The sequence below is a fragment of the Aphis gossypii genome, chromosome 1, assembly GCF_020184175.1.
Source record: "Aphis gossypii isolate Hap1 chromosome 1, ASM2018417v2, whole genome shotgun sequence".
Taxonomy (NCBI): Eukaryota; Metazoa; Arthropoda; class Insecta; order Hemiptera; family Aphididae; genus Aphis; species Aphis gossypii.
The window spans coordinates 74988517-75003736 of record NC_065530.1 but is presented as its reverse complement, the minus strand read 5'-3'; the positions used below and the strand labels follow the sequence as shown (position 1 = coordinate 75003736).

At 22.9% G+C, this 15220-nt stretch overlaps 1 protein-coding gene across 1 annotated transcript in view; it reads left to right on the top strand.

Annotated features, from left to right (window-relative positions):
* The window catches only part of LOC114119725 (octopamine receptor beta-3R-like), a 171973-nt gene that overhangs the window by 20277 nt on the left and 136476 nt on the right, over positions 1-15220 (top strand). The window lies entirely within an intron of this gene.

Genomic DNA, 15220 nt, shown 5'->3' with positions numbered 1-15220 from the left:
ATTTTATGTTTGGTAATTTATCGCGAGCATTCAATTTATGAAATTAAACTTAATAAATCATGATTATTTTACACATTTATCTTTTTTTCTACTGATCTTAATAAATCACAACTTCAGTTAATATATATCCATTAGTTATATTTTTAATACATATTTTATTACACTCCTTTTTTTTTAAATTTTGTCAAATAAATTGATTTGTATTACAAAAGTTAACGTTTTTATTTTGCCCTATATTTATCATATATATATTTTAATCAGATAAACTCTAGTTAATTTGGTAAGGCAATTACAAAATATTAATTTACTGTGTATTTTTCATTGTTATATTTTACTATCTGACCCGGCAGACGTTCATTTGCCCATAAAGAATTTTTATATATATAGCTAACCTGAAAAACGTTATACACACATAATATGGTCTTGAATTCATATGAAAATCCTATCGAAAAAAGCACTCCGTTTTTCCCAAATTATCTTTCTATAAAAATTTTAGTTTGACTAATACAAACATTTTAAATAAATGAGCCCAATTGATCTATCAATTTTCAAGTTACCTAACCTTACAAACCAACAGTATTTAATTTATGTATACAAATATTACATGTTCTTAAGGTTTGGTAATTGAATTTGTCCTCAGATGTATTTTATATAAGCAAACTAGAGACTTGTATTATGCAAGCTAATAACTGATAATTAAGTTATTTAATAAAGTCGCCTTTAAATTCGTGAATCTTTGTACAAATAAATCATATTGCATATTATATTGTTCCTATAAAAACCACAAGTCAGTAAGAAGAACAATACAGCAGTAACAATTTTAAGAGTATAGTAACTTGTAACCTGTGTTCTACTTATATAAATTAAGTTAATATTAATATTTATAAAAAGTCCTTCCTAACCTACCAAACCAAATAATATGATCTATACGTCATATAAACATGCAAACTCTAGAATATCAATTTATTACCCATCATATATGAATTTTTTTCATTTGTCTTCATCATAAACATTTAATAAATATATTTGTCACACGAATAACTACCTTATATTTCGTACTAAGCAAAATATCGTCCGAGTGTCCAACGATTTATTTTTAGAAATTAAATGCATTTAAATGATTAGAAACAATGTCGTTTACGACGAACATATTATTCTCAATAAAAACTTGAAACCCTATTACCTTTATTTTATTGTTGATGTTACGTATAAAATATGTAAACGTACTTTATAGGTTTGCTTGATTATACAGCACACGATAATAATATATTAATTTACATATTTTATATCCTATTGGCCATTGCATTATGTTGCAGTATAATATCGTTCGATTGCAAACTTTTAAAATGGAAATATGTATACGCATATTTGAACAAAAAAAATATATGTTTTGTTTAAAATAGTCTGTTGTGGAGTTTAATAATTATTTTTATACATACCAGAGTTTTATCAAGTCCATAAATCGTGAGCTTACTCTCTGATATTTAATGTTGACCCACTTTTTATTTATTTAAAAAAACTATCATATTATACTTACACGGTTTCAAACCTTCGGATCTGTGATTTTTCAGAACTATGGTTACACTAATGCTTTTGTAATTAATAGTATTTAGTGATTACAAAATAATTATTTCCGATATTACTTAAAATATTTCAATACTACTATTATGATGCAAGTATAATAATGCAATATCATTTATAAAAACAATGTACAATTTTATGAATATGCGATTTAAAAATAATATAAGTGTACTACGTAAAAATATTTATATAACCTTTTGCCAGAACTGTTTTAATAAAATTGTAAAAATTTGGTGCACTTTTTTTGACTAATGGTAAGTTGCCAAATACATTAAAACAACTAATTTCCGTCCAAAACATCTCTTATAAACAAAAAAATTGCTTAAAGTCTGAAAAAGTGTGAAAAAAATGTCGATTCCCATTGTAATACTAACTTTAAATAACGATTGTGAAACATAGTTTATGATGTTTCGGTACTCCTATATGTTATTATACTTTTTTATATTTACATTGATGAAAATCACTATAAGCGTAGAACAAATACTCTCTAATTATGTAGAACATTTATAACGATAGCCAAGATGAGTATGCAAATAAAAGTATGATATGGTAGATGGATTGGCTTGACAGATTCGGAGATAATCGTCAAAATAATATTTTATTATTAAGTACGTCATATTATAGGAATCTCAATTTCGTGCGTCAATCAAGAAGATATTTTAATATGATTTCTTGTCAATATCTGTTATATTTCTTGTTTTTGAAGGCGTACACCGTAATAATATTAAATACGGGCTTAATCATCGATAAGTAATATTAAAACATTATTATATTATCATTTTTATAAGTTAACTCTAAAGTTTATATTCTTAAAGTATACTCTTATCGACATGTTTCAGAAGTTTTATACATTTTTTTTTCGCCTGTGTATTTTTTTGGATCATTAAAATAATATTTATACATAGATAAGTAATTAAAAAACAATATATATATATATATTATGTAAATATAATGATTAACTTCAAGCATACTAGTAATATTGTTAAATATTGAATATAAATCATTACATTATTCCTGCTGAAATTCAGAAAATCTCAACTCATTCATATTTTATACTCTTTAGCATCTTAAGACTTAAAGCAAAACTTATTCTCTTTTAAATAAACATAAAACAATTTCAAATTCTTCATTTAAAAAACAATTATTATTTTTATAATTTAAAATGTATAAAAGTTGTTATATTTATATTTCTTATTAACCAGGACTATCCTTAAATTTTAAAAATATTGTGATGAATGTTTAAATTTAAAAAAAAATAAGATAACTCAATAATATTTTTACATTTATGCACTACAAATAATTTAATATATTATTTATTTTTCACTGTATTATTCTGTATAATTTAATATATAAATTTGTATTTGTAACTATTTGTATCAAATTAATATTTATTTAAAACTAATACAATTTTCTTTCGTCATCTACCAACATCTAATAAATAATTTTGAAATTATACAGTTTGCTCATTACCAATATTAATAAATAATTGATGTTGATAAAAGTTTAATTTCGTTAAACTAGTTGTTTAATTGTCAATAAATAAATATAAATATAACAAATTAATTATATAATTTCTCCAATAAAAGCACGTTGGTATTTTATAAAAAAAAAAAAAAAAAAATGTAGGTATGCAAAAATACGAGTAAGAATTTTTTAAAACCTTAAAATATTAAATTTAAATTTATGAGTTCTATATTTAAGCAATTTTTAATTAATCTCTAATAATTTAGTACACAAATACGTACTAGTATTTGCACAATTTTTTTTTTTTTTTTATCTACGATGTTGAAAAAGATGGTTATGGACATTGAAAAACACGTACGTTTCAATCACAACTGACTATTAAGTAATAGGAACACCCGAAGCTCTAATACTTGACAAGGACCTGACCACACTTCCATCTTGTCAACCTGGACGAGTGCTAAAGTGACACTATCACGTTCCAAATATGTCCCAAAACAATGGGAATAGAGTAATATAGATCTTAAGAATACAAAACAAAAAAATAATTAAATAGGATTATTTTTTATATAAAACACATATTATTAAGGTATCGTGTACATACGCTTTTACGTATTTAAAAAATGTCGAAAGATTAATTGTTTTAAAGCGATATGTAAATCATAATATACTTATTTGCGTAGTAGGTACCTTCTACTTGGATACAATATGTAGGAAGGTATATAACTATACAACTTGGTTGATTATTTTTAAGAAAGTTAAAGTTAAAACTATCTTAAACAATATTGATTTGCTTCTTAATAATAATGAAACGTAATATTATTATCGTACTGAAATAATAAAATAATAAAACAGGATATAAACCAGATTTCTTTATTTATAACCAATGGCGTAATTATTGAATTTCATTTTGCTCTTAATTAATTTTTAATTAATAACTATAGGTAAGTATAATACTGGTTTTTAAAATAAAATAAATATTTTTTTTAAATGATATCTTTGTACATACGTTTATATAAAATGGGTCATATAAAAAAATTAATAATAATTCTATTATTTGAATGCTATGCATTTTTCATAAATTAATTTAATTTATAAAATAGTGCAAAATGAAGATTATATTAAGTATATAGGTATTTACAAGAGAAAAGTTTTTTTTTTTTTCAATAGTCAAATATGAATAATTATATTTTTTAGAAAAAAACAAGATAATGAGGATCAGTTTTACTATCGTATTTTATTTTTAATTTATGTATTTTTCGTGTTCAATATTATTGTGTTTTATAAGTATAAACAATAAATAAAAATATCATTTATCATATTGTAATGTACGCGTATTTTAAAAATGTTTTTTGTTTTTTTTTTTTTGAACAAACCAATATTTTTTTTATTATTTTAATGTTATTTACTTTAAACGTGTTTATTCAACATTTTTAATTTAAATTTCATAAATATATTATGGATATTTTTTTAACGGATAATAAAATTTAACAGTCTGTTGAAACAAATGTATTTTATTGAAGAAAAATGTTATTATTGGCATTATTGATTTAGTCATTAGTATTAATATCTTATTAAGTCTTTCATGTGTATAAAATAATTTTTTTATGAATATATTGATTAATTTATATATTTTTTTCAAACTATATTTTCATTTTAAATATAAATTATTAATATTATGAGTTTTATTTTGAACGTATTCTATTTATTACATTATTATACAATAGTATATTTTCATAAGAACTTAATATATTATAGTTTCAAGTTTATTTATCACTGAAAAACCTATATCTTCAGTATAGTATAATATTATATAACAATTATAGAGGATATTGTCAACTTATTGTAAAACGCAATAATTAGGTACATTCGTAATTTATTCCATCTTAAAACGTTAATTTAACTAAAAAGTACAAGTTTAACTGTTTTCTTGTACTTTATGAAACTACATTAATGAATTTAATACTTTTAAGAATCGAAAATACAATTCCTCTTCTACTTACTGTATCTTCAAAATTATCCATTAACGTGATTTTTGAATATAAATTTTATATAATTTACATACTAAATCATTATTTCATAAAAGCGTATTGAAATCTGTCAAGTATAAACAATAAGATACGTTTCGTGTCGCCCATCAAGTGTATAATGCGATTTCCAAGTCTTACGATTATTTCATATTATAATCGTGAGTAGAAATTTGACACTAACCTTAAAACTTCCATAATAATCTGCTGTGACTAAGAAATGGCTGTTTGGAGTAGATAGTGGTTTTTTCAGTACAACATGAATTACGATGAGTATAGTATAAAGAAAAAAAACAATACTGTATCCTTCGTACTGTAGTAATTACAGGCAATAAATTTCAGTCGAAAATGAGGAGTGGCACAGTTAAGCGGAAAACTCTTAACAAATTAGCAATATACATGAGAAAGAAACTGTTGTAAAGATGGCGACTACAAACGAGACTGAAACATCAGTTTTCAAAAACACGGCACGATCAAAAGTTTATACAGTTGTAAATCAATGCCCACACGAAAACTTCGGAGTTTTAACTATGCTCAATTGTTTATAAAAGTATTTATACAATATTATAAATAGTTAAATATATTTTAACTGCTTTAAAATATTGACTAGCCTTTCAATATTTTAACTTAATAACTAAAAAAGTGTATTAATGGTATTTTTATTGACATTTAGATGGTCATAAACTATTTCTGGACTATTTATGGTATATATAAATAAAGGAATTCGATTTTCTTAAAAAAACATCTCATGTATTTTAATTATCTCCAAAAAAAATAAAATAACTTCGTTTTTTAAAAATATTTTTTTTACGTTTTTAGGTTCATTTAGTTGATTTGTAACTTGCTTTAAGTTTAACGACGGAAAATTATGTAATAAAATATGCGTTGATAATATAATTTTAAGTATGAGTTTCTAACGACTAAACTTTATCAACACCTAAATTAAATTGTTTAAACTCCCATAAATATCACCTGGATAACTACAAAAAATAAGTGTCTTAGACTTTTTAATTTATTACACGTAAACTGTAATGTTTGTATTTAATTTAATTAAACTTAAGTAATTCCAATATATTCATGTTCTCGAAATAATTAACGTAATAACTTATTGAAAGATTATGTACTGTATAATGAATTTTATAAAATGAAATAATGAAAATAGTATTTGTTAAAATATATTAAATTTATTTTATATTATATAATACTTATTTTCTTAGTGTAGTGTACCTAATTATCGTTGATTTAACTTCTAGATTTTAATACTCATATAATATAAGTATTAAATACGATATATTTTATAATATAGTAAATTGGGAAAGTCTTACATATTTTTTTTCTGAAATTTCATTTTTCTAATTTATTATAAAATAAATAACAATTACACATAATTACGAATATAAGGATATATGAAAACTTAAGTATTATAGTAAGTTATGAATGTATATTGTTAAATAATTTTCGTGGTACCAATATTGCTTGATTTATTTTAAGTATTAATATTTTGAAACTTTAAATGTGTGAAGAAAATAATAACAGTATAGTGAATAACAAAAACGTTCATGTCACAACCTCAATCACAAGACCAGCTCAAAATCTACAACAAAATAAGATCCCTGTTATTCAAAAAAGTTAATTGGGTTAAAGTTATTTATTACTAAGTTAATTTTGCAATTTACATATAATTAAGTTTTGATTTATTTTAGCTATAAATTAAACGATTTTTGTATAAAGGACTGTATTTTATTAATCGTATAATAGCTTTAAAGAAAGTAATTTGTGATATTTTTGTTGTTATTTCACCTAATCTTAAAAACCGTATTAACTTTTCTCATTTATAGATTCTAGTTAACAATTAAAACAATATTCTTAATATACTAATTAGACCCAGGTTACTGAGAAATAAATCTAAAAAACTTTGATACTTTCAAATATTTGTTCATTGAATTAATAATATATTATAAACACAAATAATTTACAAATGGCTCTCAGATGATAAAATTGTTTTTAACTGTTATAAATTACAATAATATAGTATGATTTCCCCAATAAGTGTTCTTAGTACATTTTGTATTTATAGCACAGAATAGAATAATCAAAATGGACACTGATAACAAATTACATTGTAAGATGGGGCCAAAAAAAAAATCTGCCGCCATTTTAATTGAAGTAGCTTTTATCAATTCAACCTTCCAAACCACACTCCACGTTACAAATTTCTTAAACAGAAGTCAGAAATTCTGTTTAATTTTTGATTTAATGATTTGCCATCTTTTTATTTACATTTTGTAGTTTTTACTTTACGTTTACACTTTACATTACTTTAATTTAATTCTAATTACTACGTAAAATTGATAAAAACAACCTCAAATAAAATGGTGACTGATTATCTGTTATCGGCATGCCGCCCAAAAGTGTCAACCCTCTGTTTATAGTTTCTATACAAGAGAAGTTAACACAATCATGTGTTCATAATAACCATAGATTTAATTTCTTAAAATAATTTATTTTATAACAAAAAAAATTTAAATCATGGGAATTATATCTAATTTTATCAGCATATTTATTAAATGTTGAATGATGTGTTTTTTTGTTTCTGTAATAATCAATTAGAGCAATAAAAATGCTTCAATCTTCAAATTTGAGTATGGATTCTACAGTTCTAGTTGACACTTTATGGAGGTAGAAGTAGAAAACTATATGAGTTGAAAATACTTTGTTTTCAAAATAACCAAAAACAAAAAAAAACATATATATCCTTTAGTTTTACGAATTTTTTGAGGAAACCACTTTCTGAAGCATTAAAAAAACTTATAAAGTTTTAACCTTTTTAAGTTTAAAATTGAACATACATTGTACTTTTAACAAGTTATTGTTTCCTAGTTATAGTATTCTATACTAACACGAAAAACACAAGAAAAATACTTAATAGAAAAAGAAAGTATGATAAATAAATTTAAGAAAACACCAATTTTTTGAGTGAATCTTGTTCCGTCTAAATTGTTTTGTATTGCAATTGTTTTTATTTTCGAATAAAAATAAATGTAACACAACATTATTATCCTACAAAAAAAAAAAAGAAAAACCATGCTACCTATTTGTGTTATTTAGACGTTATTGTAGTATTTTTAAAAATTGCATTGATTCAGTTTTTATATATCAGTTTAGTATTCATTTCAGTGTAATGAGTGGTAAAAATCAAATATTAGTATAGATAATACATAGTTTAATGTTTTATATAGAACCATAATATAATAAATTATATGTACTATTAAAAATTCGTTATTGTTAAGTTATCAATAAATCCTTAAAAGAGTATTTGAAATTCTTCATAATATCATATATTTTAATTAAATACCTGTGAATAATCGGGTTCATAATTTTACGTAATTTCTTAACTTAGTAAAATAAATTTTCCACGTTAGTTAACAATATACCTCACATTAATTTCTATGTTATAATACATTGTGATATTCTCACAAAATCCTCGTTTATCAAAAACTATAATGCATTAAGTACATAATAATTCTCAAAACTGCAGGTATTATAATAATGTATACAGTCAAGATAAAAGTTAAGGGAAAAAAAAATTAAAAATTGTTTAACAATTATTACATTAAAAATTAAATTAAAATAAAGTAACTTGTATAATTAACATGCATTTTATGAACATGCTTTATGATAAAATATTGTTGAATGTTAGTGATAGATAATATATTAAAAAGTTAACTGCTAATCATTTTATTCAAGTCAAATTGCTGCAGACATATTATGTACACCGTTGTCTAGAATGATTTTATTGACATCATGACCAGCATTGTGGCTTATGTACAACACATTATAATACATACAACAATGTAAGCAATATATAGTATTATAAATAATATTATATTATTATTATATGATATATGTATGCGTATTTATTCACCAACGTTATTATAGTATAAATTGCATTGGAAAACCATTAAAAACGTTATGGTCTGATCCTTTTAATAATTGGAGAAAACTCATTACATGTTATTTTCTAGGGATTATACGTAATATTAAAGTTCTTTTATACGGGAATTATAAAGTATGATACACACAATTTAAACAATAATAATACTCATAAAAATTATACTCATAATAATAATTATTCACACTACAAAGATGAAAAAAAAAAATGCTGTATCTAATTGGACTAGATAAAATATCGAGGTTCATTGATAGTGGTCGTCGTATTTTGAAATTATCGGTGTTTCAACTTTTTAACTCAGTAGGGGTTTCACTCAAGTCACTGATCATTAAAACTAAAATGTACCCATAAATAATCTATTATTATATTCTGAAAGTAGTGATGAATATATTGATTCTACAATGAGGTATGTCATTATTATTTTGTATGTGTCTGTGTACACTTTTATTATTGTAAAAAAAAAAATGATATATTCTTCAGCTTTGATGGTGGTTTCTGGTAGCAAATTGGACCTAGTTGTTAAGAAGAACAAAAGTCGTATTCTGTTTATTTTTTTTTTTTTACATTTTAAGACTTAAATAAGTTTGTACTCATTCTTTACAAATTATATAATATTTAAAAAAAATTATAAAAAAATTATACTAAATTTTTATTTTTATTTTAGTCATTTTACATAAGATTTGTATGAAACACACTCAAAATAAATTGAAAATTTCAAGCATAAATCTTAGTTTTGATATTTTTTTTAAAAATGAATAATTATATACACTAATTACCGATAGTTAAGCTAGTTCTTAACATTATCATCAATTTTATAGAAATTATGGAAAATATATAAATTTAGATATTTTAAGTAGGTAACTAAATAATATAATACACATATGATTATTGAAACATCACACGTCATATAATATTCAAATTTTGCTTTATTATAAATTATTTTAGTATTTTATTTCAAAGATGCATTCGTGAAAAACATAATATTGTATTTTATTGCTGAAAGAGATTTAAAATCAATAAATGCTTCATAAAAATATACAAATAAACCATCTAGAATCCATAATATAATAATTATAAAAGAATGGTAGAATTTAGTAAAAACAAAAAACAAAAGTCAATAATTAATAAGACAAATAATATACCTAATATATCTGCTATTTTAGAAATTTCGACAAGAACACCAGAAATTATCTAGTATATTAAAATAGTAGGACATTAATATAAAAAAGTATTTACACCATAAGATAAAACATGGTTTAAATAAAATTACAGAAAATTTGTAAGTAATAATTGAAGCACTATAAGACAAAATTAACAGTGACCAACAATTTATTTAAGCATTATATGTGACGCAATAATAGATACACATTTACTTACGAGCATTAGGGGAAGTTTTGAAATATCACATGCTGTTTTTAGTACCACATATTCATAGCTAATAAAGATTTAATGAGATAATGTTATAACCCTTGTCAGTCGAGAAAAGGTACTGAGTTGATTCAAGATATTTTTTGCGATATAATGATAGAGAAATTATTAGCTAGGCCTTGTGTGTTGATAATTAGATAGTAAAAGCGAAGATACGTCTGATAATATTATGTTAACATTTTATAAATAAAACGATAAATGTAAGATCTAATCATTTAAATATTGGTTAACATTATGTAGAGATAAGAGTAATATTATTATACTTAAAATTACAAAATTATAAAAAAAATAAATAATTTAGTCCATTTGAATTAAACTGAACTGAATTGGATACGTGTGATATTTTTGGATGTATTAATTTCACATTGATTAGATACAAATACTACAGTAATTAAATTATAATGTGACATATTATTTGTTAGTAATTTTCTTAGTAAAGAAATTATGGACTTATTTTTTTTTTTTATACATAATACGTATACATTTAAAATATAGGTAATAAAATCTCTAATATTAGATACATAATAGAATTTTATTGATATAAATCGAATTAGGTCACCAGTCAATAATGTGTTATGATAATAGAAATCATAAGAAAAGTGTAAAAACGTATATATATATAATATACATTATACATACATCAAAATAAACCACATAAACCACAGGAGACATTTGGCACGTATCAACTTATAGCCGATTCCGAGAATTACCTACTGAAAATGTCATGAGAATTCTAGAATTTCCTTGTGTTCTAACCGTAGAATACCATAATCCTGTAGGGAGCCGTTTCAAACGTGTATCTGCTGATCTTGTAAGAGGACCTTCTCTCGAATCTGGATAGTCCGTACACTATACGTAATCGAATTAATTATTTTGTTCTTAGAATATTTTTTTTATTTTTTTTGTAAGAGTAAGTACCTACTCAATGTGAAAATTTTCAAACTATTTTAATTTAAATAATGAACTTAATCCTAAATCTTTATTATGTAGTAATGGCGCACAACAATATATTATTATTATTATTATTATACTCCTCTGATACAGTTTGTTCGTCGAATGATGCAGGGTTACACTCAAAAAACCGAGCTTGCTCGAAATGCGTTTACAAGTATATGCAAATACGGATTTGCTCGTTTGATGGTAAAAGGGTCTATGAGCTGTGTAGGAAGTCGCTAAATGCTAATGGTGTTTCATATGCAAATTTGATGCTCTAATGATCGCCTCCTCATAGGCGTATAGCTTAGTTCAGTTTCTGTGTTCCTGTTTTGTACCATATATATTTTTTTTCTTTAATCATTACCACGGTGGCTTATTATTTTTTTCGCGAGCGCCACGTGAATGTCATTGTTAGCAAAAAAAAAAATATATTATTCTAAAGACGTTTATCAGTGGCATTTTTTACCAGTTACGCCACAGATCAACGTGATTATATTTTAGTCTATGCTAATATATTATAATGTTATGATACAGTTTTTTTATCAAAACATTTCTGTGTTAATCGTACCATCCTAATAAAAAATGCAATATACTAGAGCCACGACGATATAGTTTTTGACTGCCCAAAAGAGATAATATATATCCAAATAGAAAGAGCCTTTACAGGACTCCCGTGGGCACTCTTATTTAATACCTACGCCAATACATCACACCAAAGAACCAAAGAATACTTTTTACCAGCAAATACTGTTAAAACCAAGAGTGCAAATTTCGAGTACTTACAAAATGTACATTTTTAAGCTATCAATCATATTGTTTATGATTCGTTTTTTTTTCTAATAAATATTTACAATTTGTTAACTAAAATAATAAGTAAATTTGTTCATGACGTAGAAATAGGAAGATTCAAATAAATAGCTTCCAGATGAAGCAGTTTACTATTTGCATCCCAAAATGTATTCATTAATTTATTTTTATTTAGATATGGACTAAAAATACAATAGTTACGTTTTAAAGTCCAAAATGTACGTAAATAATGATATAAAATTTTAACGATAGATAGCTGCCAACTGGTTAAAATAACTTAAAATTCCTTTTACAGATCAAAGTAATAAATATAAGTATTAATACCTTGTAAAATTATCGTATATATCAATAGTAATATAATTATTATCAGTAAATTAGTATTATCGTAGTTGTTTTTTCTATTGCATGTTTAATATTATACATAGGTAAAACTATATACATATATTATATATATATATATTAATTTATATCTAATTACATTATAATGCATTGTATCTTTGAATAACTGTGTATAATATCAATTAGTCTAAAAGTAAATATATATTTAACCTTATTTTTAAAGAACTAATTTATAGCATTGATTAAAATTTTGGTACTGTAAATCACGGTAATCGTTATTATTAATAATACGGACGTCCAAAAAAAAAAAAAAAAATGTAATTTGTGCCACGTCTAAAAATTAATTTTGGTAATTGGCACCACTTTTAAAGACAGTAATTTGCACCACTAATAACTAGATAAAAGGTCATTATGTAATTTGCGCCATCTTGTACCTATATAAATTGTAATTTTCGCCACTAAAATAATTATTAGTATTTTTTTATTTTTTTTTTTTTGACTTATAAGTTATAAGTATGTTTTTTAAAAATAATTAAATATACATTAAATAAAATTTAAAAAGGCAATTGTAATAATACTTTTTATAGTTACACGTACTTAACGTATATTTCAATTAATAATAATTATTAGATTTGTAAAAAATATTAATATTACAATTATAAATATTAAGAATATAGTGATTTGACCTCTGTGTATCTAAATATTATTATAATAAATTGTTTATTATTGATTATTATTTATCAATCAAATAAAAATGTCTACTCAAAAAAAAGTTTATTATTAAAATTTTTTTTAAACTATATCAAGTTTTTTTTTATATACGTTTTGTAAATGATATAAATTTATAATATTGTGTATACTGGAATTAAAATAAAGTATAAGAACATAAAGGTTTTATGTTTAAAATGTTTTTTTTCCAAACTATAATTATTTCATTTTTTTGGAGAGCTGATACCGAATTCTCATGACTTAAATCTTATAACAAGTTATTTAGTAAATATTACCTAATAGTTTAAAAAAAAAAAATGTAAAAGTTACGTTAAAACGTTAAAAGTTCTAATATTTGATGGTGCTTTACTAAAAAATATAAATCATAATTTATTTATATTTCATTTTAAGATAAACAGTTAAATTGCCTGTCAAAATAATAATATCAAATCCTTCTTTAACATAATTCAAAGATAATAACTTAATATGATAAATATAAAAACTGAAAGATAAAGAATTTGTATAGCACGTGAAAGAAATTCGAACCCATTTTGAAATTTATTTATAGCATAGAACCATTTAAACTGCATCAATCTATATATCTGTTTAAATTGTTTTAAGTTCCTAACAATACAATATCTATTGTGAAATTTTAGAATATTATTCAAGAATATCAGCAGATAGGTAATAAATATTAATAAAAATTGCAAAATACAAAATATATCTTGTATCGTAAATATTATTTTTTTCCTTGAATAACTAAAATAAAAAATCCTAAAAATAACTTAAATGTTTGTATTTCAATTACGAATTATTATGAATGGAAGGCGCACTGTATGAGGATTGAATTCAGTAAAAAAAAGTGACTTACGACACACCACAGGTCCCAATTAATTTATTGATTTAGCTCTTACTAAAATTAGTGCAGCCACTTGCACACCTCTAAATAATGTATATGCATACGCCATACATGAATTCATAAATGTGTTTATAATATATTAAATAAAATGAAGATTAATTCAAAAATCTAAAAAATAAAAAAAAAAAGCCAAATGTGAAAATAATTATTTGTTTATGGTTGAAAAGTTATTAAAAGTTGAACAACATTAAATCGTTTACATTTAAATTATTGTGCTTATTACTTTTTGCATAATAATTACCTTTTTTATATAATGAAATAACAGTAAGCATAATATGTATTGTATTTAGTTTTCAAATCACGTTTAGTTCGATTCCATTGCATTTATTCAAGTTGAAGAAATTCGTTGTTAAACTTATTTTCTGGTACTGACTACTGGGTAGCTTGAAATACACCCGGTTACCCTTAGTAATTACTTGTTCCACAATAAACACATTCGAAGAAAATGCAATTATTTTAAAACATTATTTCTTTTTTTTCTAATTAAAAATAATTATATAATTTCTATAAAGTAATAAAATTATAATATATAGGTTAGTACATTAGTACATAATATTTATTTTGTGTAAAGTATTTATTATTTTTATTTTTTTTTTTTGATATAATATTAATTATTGTTTATCTATCTATCTATATATGAGTATGATGAATATTTCTTTTTTGTCTTTTATAGAATTAAAAACTATATTAAATGATTTTAAATTCAAGTAAAAAGACATATTATGTTAAACTATATTTTGTAAGGGGTCACCATCGGGTACTTTAACCTGCTGTAGAACTTGAATTTCATCTATTAAGATAAATAATAAAATAAGAACGATATAATATGATTAGTTTATAATAATTATAATTATAATAATAAATAATTATTATACAGCCGAAATAGATGCTACTAATTGAAATTGGAAGGTTGATTGGGATATCCCTTGATGTACGATATCATACTAATTTTTAAACACTAGACCACACATAAGTTTAGTTTTGCCTCACAGAAAATTTAATATTTTTGTTTATTTTTAGATTAGTTACAGAGTATAATTTAAGTAAAAATAAATGAAATAA